Source organism: Herpailurus yagouaroundi, unplaced genomic scaffold (assembly GCF_014898765.1).
Source record: "Herpailurus yagouaroundi ecotype Mexico unplaced genomic scaffold, PumYag 28, whole genome shotgun sequence".
NCBI classification, from domain to species: domain Eukaryota; kingdom Metazoa; phylum Chordata; class Mammalia; order Carnivora; family Felidae; genus Herpailurus; species Herpailurus yagouaroundi.
Window position 1 is genome coordinate 31,730,163 of NW_024412376.1, and position 7,699 is coordinate 31,737,861.

Below are 7,699 nucleotides of genomic sequence, written 5' to 3' on the forward strand. Positions count from 1 at the left end.
TAAAAGGGAACACTCGATACATTTTACCTCGTAAGACTTAAATGTATGGGTGGTAATCATCAAAAAAAACAAAATAAAAAATAAACTAAGAAAAGTATTTACCAAAAAATACACTGCAGGCAAAGGGATTAAATCCCTTAATACACAAAAGGATCCTACAAATTTTAATTTTAGGCCCCCAAACTCCCTAGAAAAAATTGTCAAGAGATATAAACAAGAAGAAAGGTCACAAAAAGGCAATACGAAGAGCTGGTATATGTAGGAAGAGTTGATTAATTCTGCTCACAAACTAATACACACTTAGACACACTTGGATGTTTAGATGCCATTTTAATCTAATCACACTGGGAAATAATTAAGAAAGTGATAAAAATCATTTGGGGAGTGTGTAGAGAATCTGTTAGCAGGGTTAAAATATAGTTACAGCTTTTGCTGAGCATTATGGGAATATCTATCAAGATTTAAAATAAGATAGATATCTTACGATACAATAATTCTAGTAGGAATAAACATACACATAAAAGCACAAAATATATATGTATAAACATTAATAGCAGCATTTAATTAGATTTTTTAGTAAAAAATATAAGAGATGATGTCTAAGACCGTGTGTGTGTGTATGAAGGATAAAAATTGAGAGATAGGGAGAGAATGAGAGAATCAAGCAGGTGCAATTTAATTTTCAGTTTTATACTTTTGTTTTTAAATTTTTTTAAAAGAAACTTGTTTTATTGGTAAGCCAATTTAAACTACATCTTTGTCCATTTCAGGGAGAATGTACATGGGCATCATAATGTTAAAAAAAACAACAAATTCTCGTTCTATAAAGAGTTTTATTTTTTAATTAATTTTTTTGTTTTTAAAGTTTATTTATTCTGAGACAGAGAGAGAGAAGCGGGGGGGGGGGAGATTGAGAGAGAGAGAGAGAGAGAGAGAGAGAGAATCCCAGGTAGGCTCCCTGCTGCCAGTGCAGAGTCCGACATGGGGCTCGAACCCATTAACAGTGAGGTCATGACCTGAGCTGAAATCAAGAGTTGGATGCACAACCAACTGAGCCACCCAGGCACCCCTAAAGAATTTTCTTTTAGTGTAGTTTAAACTTCAACCAATATGAATAACAATTTATGTTGATGAGTTTCTCGCTTTCCCTTCTTTTCTCTTTTTCTGTTTCTCACACACACACACACACACACACACACACAACTAAACTTCATAGGAATGGGGCCATTTTGGCCCTTTGGATTTCTGAGAGACTTTTCTGAAAAGTTTGCCTGAATGAATAGTAGGTCAAACAGCTGGGGCTGCAGAACTCAGTAAAACCACACAAAAGCTGAGGGAAATTATGTTTTCTTCCTTTGATTTATGATCTTGAAACATCTTTTCAGGAGGAGAAATCAATCCCACAAAGCACTGAAGTTAAGAAATAATTAGGCATTTTGAATTTTTCAACAGCCACAGAAAAGAGACCCACATTTACATAAAATAGTGTAGCATGTAGAGAGAGCCTGGTTTCTGCAGAAAATCCCTCCTATATGGAAGTGTTCAATTCCATATTGCCTTCCAATTGCTCCCCCACCTCCCAAATTAAATGCACAACAATCTATTGGAATATATTGTGAGATTTAGATTTTCATATATTTTCTTACCACTTATTGAAGAATATGTCACATTCCCATATTAAAGTTGATGATTTTATTACCAAGACAATACATATATGTGATTTTGAATTTCAGACCTGAGGTCCTCAATAAAAAGCATCACAATTAAGATGATGCAAGTGAAGAGACAGGATTCTAAATGACTTTGTTGTGTAAATGAAGAGAAATGAAGAAGGTTCTGGAAAATATCTCAGCTTATGATCTGAGTATTTTAGACATGTCCAACTTTCCTATCTCCATGGAATTTGCTTCTTGGTAATTTTCCACTAAGAATTTTAGTGCTGAAACAAACAGGATCATTTGGTACCCCACTTTACATCAGACATTTTCCTTAGTAAAACATCATTCTGAACCCAGGAAATAGGAACTGAGGACACACATTTCTTTAGCCAGTCCACCCAGTGATGGTAAGAACCCATAAGAATCCATATCCAGAATCTATCCAATTACAGCAAATGATTACTTAATAGCCTATTGGGAAAACATTTCCGCCTCTGGGTTGCAAAAAGGTCTTCAAAAATAGCAGGGCAGATAGTCCCAGGTCTCTGTGACCTAAAATGTCTAATGAAGCTGAAGAATTATTAGAGCATCTTAGAGAAACCTGAAGCCATTCAGCCTAATGATTTAGTAATGATGTCTCTGTCATCTGGTCAGAGAATAATGTGGCTTCTAGCTTAGTATTTATTCAGCCACATTTACCAGTGCCAGTAGCACTGGCTTTGAGAAATTTTCTATGCCCTGGATATTCTCAGGCAACACACTCTTCTGGTTAAATAACTCTAAAAATGGATTTATTTTGTGATGTGTTCCACTTCTAGGAAATTAAATGATAAAGTCTAACTAATAAAGTCAAATGTAATAAAGAACCAAGACTGAAAAGCAGACATCATGCTGAAAATTCGACTTGTGTGTATGAGGTATAAGAAAAGTTTTTTCTTAGTTCAAATTTAAAAAATCCATATATGGCAAAGTACGATCATTTCAGAGGAGAGATGCAGGGAAGGGGGAGAAAGAAAGGAAGCCCAAACTTAAAAAAAAAAAATCTACATTTTTTTTTTTTTTTAAACATAAAGACTATCACAATTAAACCTGCACTGGCCTCTGGTGGTCAAAATGGAAAATGTATTTGTACAGATGAATTACATGAATGACTGTTTAATATATATTAACAACTAAAGGTGAGACAACCAGACATTTCACTTTGAGTAAATACTTCATTTTAACCAACTCACTTGGCTACAACATTTCTCCTAATTATTAAAATTGAATGTTTCCTCTTAGGAGAGGTTTCAGTTCTAAAGTTTTCGACTTTAATGCAGGTGCTATAAGCAGTAAGTTGATTGGCTGACACCACTCATAAACTTGGGATTTAAGTATTCACATGTGTTACAATTTATGTATAGGAAAGAACATTTTCCTGGATTTCTTAGGCTACTTCATTTTAGGAAAGTAGCCTATGAAATATTTAATGCCTTATTTTATCATGCACACTAAAAGAACACTATTAGGAACATAGAAACATACGTGATTGTCAAAGAATATCAGGATATAGAATCTTAACCCAGCAACTAAACTTAATGCTTTTTTAGTGGTTACTGTATGTAATATTAGAGACATCTTAGAGTACTGATCCTTAAGAAAAACAAAACAAAAAAAACCCAAAAGATGTATAATTCATTACAGCTCTAAGAAATATAAGATTTTTAATTCCAAGCTTACTTAGAATATTAATTTTTCTATTTCAAGAAAATTAAAGCCTGCATTTTCCTGGCTGTTTACTTTAACATCTTCTTGGATAATTTCATGTGGAAGCCAACATATTTTTTTACTAATATGTTCCTTGAGCTTAAAAAAACCCACCAAAATGTATAAATAATTTTATCTGGCTCCTCTTCTTTTTTTTTTTTTTTTTTAATTTTTTTTTTCAACATTTATTTATTTTTGGGACAGAGAGAGACAGAGCATGAACGGGGGAGGGGCAGAGAGAGAGGGAGACACAGAATCGGAAACAGGCTCCAGGCTCTGAGCCATCAGCCCAGAGCCCGACGCGGGGCTCGAACTCACGGACCGCGAGATCGTGACCTGGCTGAAGTCGGACGCTTAACCGACTGCGCCACTCAGGCGCCCCTCCTCTTCTTATTTTAATAGCAAGGCATGTTTTTTACAAAGGAAGATATGACAGAAACTGTGTTTTACTTTTGTTCTTTCCAATAATTAGAACATTTAAAATGATTTCCTGTTAAACTGTGTAAATTGTATCTACTGTATTAATTGGATATGAGCTATTATTAAAAGACAGCAGCAACACAGTGAAATTATAAATGGTCTTGAATTTTAACATCTTAATTTTTCTCAAATAAACTTCTCTCAATATAAAACCTAAATATGTGATAGAAGATAATTTTAGCACCAAACAAGGCCTTTGGGATTTAGCTTATTTCAATTCATTCAATAAACATTCATTATGCACCTATTTTATAAAAATATTGTGTTGGCTACTTAAATCAGTGAAGGAAAACTACAAAGATAAAAATGTATCTTGAGATTAAGATGCTTGTAGTTTTTTAAGTTTATTTATTTATTTTTGGGAGGGACAGAATGAGAGAGAGAGAGAGAGAGAGAGCCAGCGGGGTAGGGCAGAGAAGGAGAGGGAGAGAATCCACTGCTCTTAGCATGGAGCCCTACATAGGGCTCATTCTCACAAACCGTGAGATCATGACCTGACCTGAAAGCAAGAGACGGACACTTACCAACTGAGCCACCCAGACACCCCTGATGCTTATAGCTTTGAGGAAAGACAAGAGGGTTTAAAGAAAGTGAGATTATGAAGTGGAATGTGAAGACATGCATTGTATCAAAGAAATGACACATAGCACACTTAAGCTGAAATAAAGGCTCTTTTGAGGAGAAGGGCAGATGATAAACTAGAAAGAGGAGCATTATTTACAATTTTTAAAGAGAGAGAGAGAGAGACAGCAGCATTTAAAAAAATATATGGAATGGGACACCTGGGTGGCTCCGTTGGTTAAGCGTCTGACTTCAGTTCAGATCATGATCTCCCAGTTCATGGGTTTGAGCCTGGTTGTTGGGCTCTGTGCTGACAGCTCAGAGCCCGGAGCCTGCTTTGGATTCTGTGTCTCCTTATCTCTCTCTCTGCCCCTCCTCTCTACTTGTGCTGTCTCTCTCTTTCTCTCTTAAACATAAATAATAAAAAAAAATTTAAAAATATGGATTACATTTAAACCGGAAGAAAAAATTAACAATTTAATAGTGATATGGGTGATAGAAGCAAGGCTTTAAAACTTGTTTTGTGTGACGGCAGGTCAAATGTACAACTTTGTAAAATTGTGTCAGCATGTGCATTTATTGCATATAAATTGTGCCTCAAAAAAGTAAGGGTCGTATTCAATTAAATTTTTTCTATTATTTGGGCTCTTATTATTGTCTCTTCAACTCCTCTTATCCATGTTCTATCAACTTGCAAATTTCATAAATTGCTTCAAATAAGTGTAATCCTCAAAGTTCCCTCAAAACTTCTCTGTCTTACTAAATCATAGTCTTAACATGTTTTCCCCTCAAAATTTATGGAAGTTTATCACATAATAAAACATTTTATGTATTTTTAAAATTTATCATGAGTGAATTGACCACCAACCTCATAATGCTGTGCCCAGTCAAGTAAATGACAACTTACTTTACTTCTTCTATTAAAAAAATTCTTTTTTGTGTTTATTCATTTTTTTTTTTTTGAGAGAGAGAGAGAGAGAAAGGGAGATGGAGAGAGAGAGAGAGAGAATGACAGAGTGTGAGTGGGGAAGGGGCAGAGAGAGAGAGAGGGAGACATAGAATCTGAAGCAGGCTCCAGGCTCTGAGCTGTCAGCACAGAGCCTGATGTGGGACTTGAACCCATGAACGGTGAGATCATGACCTGAGCCAAAGTCAGATACTCAACCGAGTTACCCAATGACCCCTACTGCTTTGATTTTTAAGAGGTATATGTTGGGTTTCAATTTAGAGATACATTATATATGTGGAAAGAATACATTGAGTTTCCTTCCTCAGAGTGTATATAATGATTTATTTATTTATTTATTTATTTATTTATGGAGAGTACAAATGGGGGAAGGGCAGAGAGAAGGGGACAGAGGATCTGAAGTGGGCTCTGCACTGAGAGGCTGACAGCAGCAGCTTGATGTGGAGCTTGAACTCACAACCTCGAGATCATGACCTGACCCAAAGTCCAATGCTCAACTGACTGAGCCACCCAGATGCCCCCATGCATAATGTTTTTAAGAGTTGGAACCATATTTTTATTAGGCTCCTTATCGCTACACTGCCCCCGACCCATGTTTTTACTTAATTTGACTAGAGCTTAATTTGATTTCAATAGAAGTGAGTGAAATTCTGTCAGACTAGGTACGACCCAGAGGAAAACTTCCTAAGAATTGCATGTTCTTTTCTGTGTTTATAATAAACAAGGTTTTACTATAGTCTCAGACGCATTCTAAAACAATTTCCACAAATAATACCAAGCAGTGTATTTAAGGGTTTAAACTCAAATTCTTTTTATGGTTGAAGAGTTAATTACCACAAAATGGCCTACCATACATGTGATGGTTGATTTTATGTGTCACTTGAATGGGTCACAAGGTGCCCTGATATTTGGTTAAACATTATTCCTAGTGCGTGTATGAGAGTGTTTTGGGAAGAGATTAACAATTGAATTGGTAGACTGAGTCCAACAGATTGCCATCTGCAATGTCAGAGGCCTCATCCAATTCATTAAAGGCTGAGTAAGAGGGGATTCACTCACAGTCAGCCTGACTGTTTTTGAGCTGAAATGTGGGTTTTCTCCTACCTTTGGGGGACCTGGACTCAGAGTAGAACTTAGAGCATTGGTTCTCCTGGTTCTCCTGGTTCTCAGGCCTTCAAACTCAGACAGGAATTTAGGAATTTACACCATTAAGCTCTCCTTCTCAGGTTTGTGACTCGGATTATAACTATATCACGAGCTCTCCCAGGGCTGCAGACTGCCAACTGCAGATCTCAAGACTTCTCAACCTCCATAATGATGTGAGCCAATTACTTATAATAATTTTCTTCATGTGTATATATATATGAACCTATATATATAAATGTGTGTATATATATATATATACACACATTTATATATATAGGTTCATATATATATACACATATATGTATACATATGGTTCATATACATATATATAGGTTCATATATGTATAGGTTCCTATACATATATATGTGTGTATATATGTATATATATGTATATATGTATATATATGTGTATATGTATATATGTATACATATATGTATATACATATATGTATATGTATATATATGTATATATATACACACACATATATAAAGGTTACTCTAGCGTCAGTGTAAACAAGTGATAAGTAAGTCACAGCACACATTGAAATTCTCTGTTCAATTTTATTTTTCACTTTCCTCAGGATGCTTAAAAGATAGGAGTTTAACTGTCGTCCAGAGAGTTCGTCTTCAACAGGAGAAAAGTGAGATGACTTCCACATAAGGAGCCCAGTAGCTAAAAAAACAATTGAGTTAACTCTGATATCCTTGGTGTGCTAGAAGAATCTTACTGTAAATATCAAGAAACTTAAAAAAAAATCCTACTCTTTTTCTTATCTAATTCCTGTCACAGCTTTTTCTACACAGAGATGTGTGCCTAAAATGCTTTATACAACATTCCAGGTCATATGATTTATTTCTTTATTAAAAATAAAAAAAAAACAAATGAATATTACTTGACATATTCTACTTTACTTCACGGAGGAAGAGAGTATGCCCCATCCTATACTACCTAAAGATGAAATGCTGAACTTTGTTGAGGCAAAAAAAGCCACTTTTTGAGATCTTCACAACATGTAATTGTTCTACTTATTCTATGTTTGCTTTGTAACTTAGCCAATATCTTTATCTGAGCAGTAGTACTGCTAGGACTAAAGGTTTTGGGTTGCATTTGTGCATCTTATTTTGTGCAATGTCTTGTATG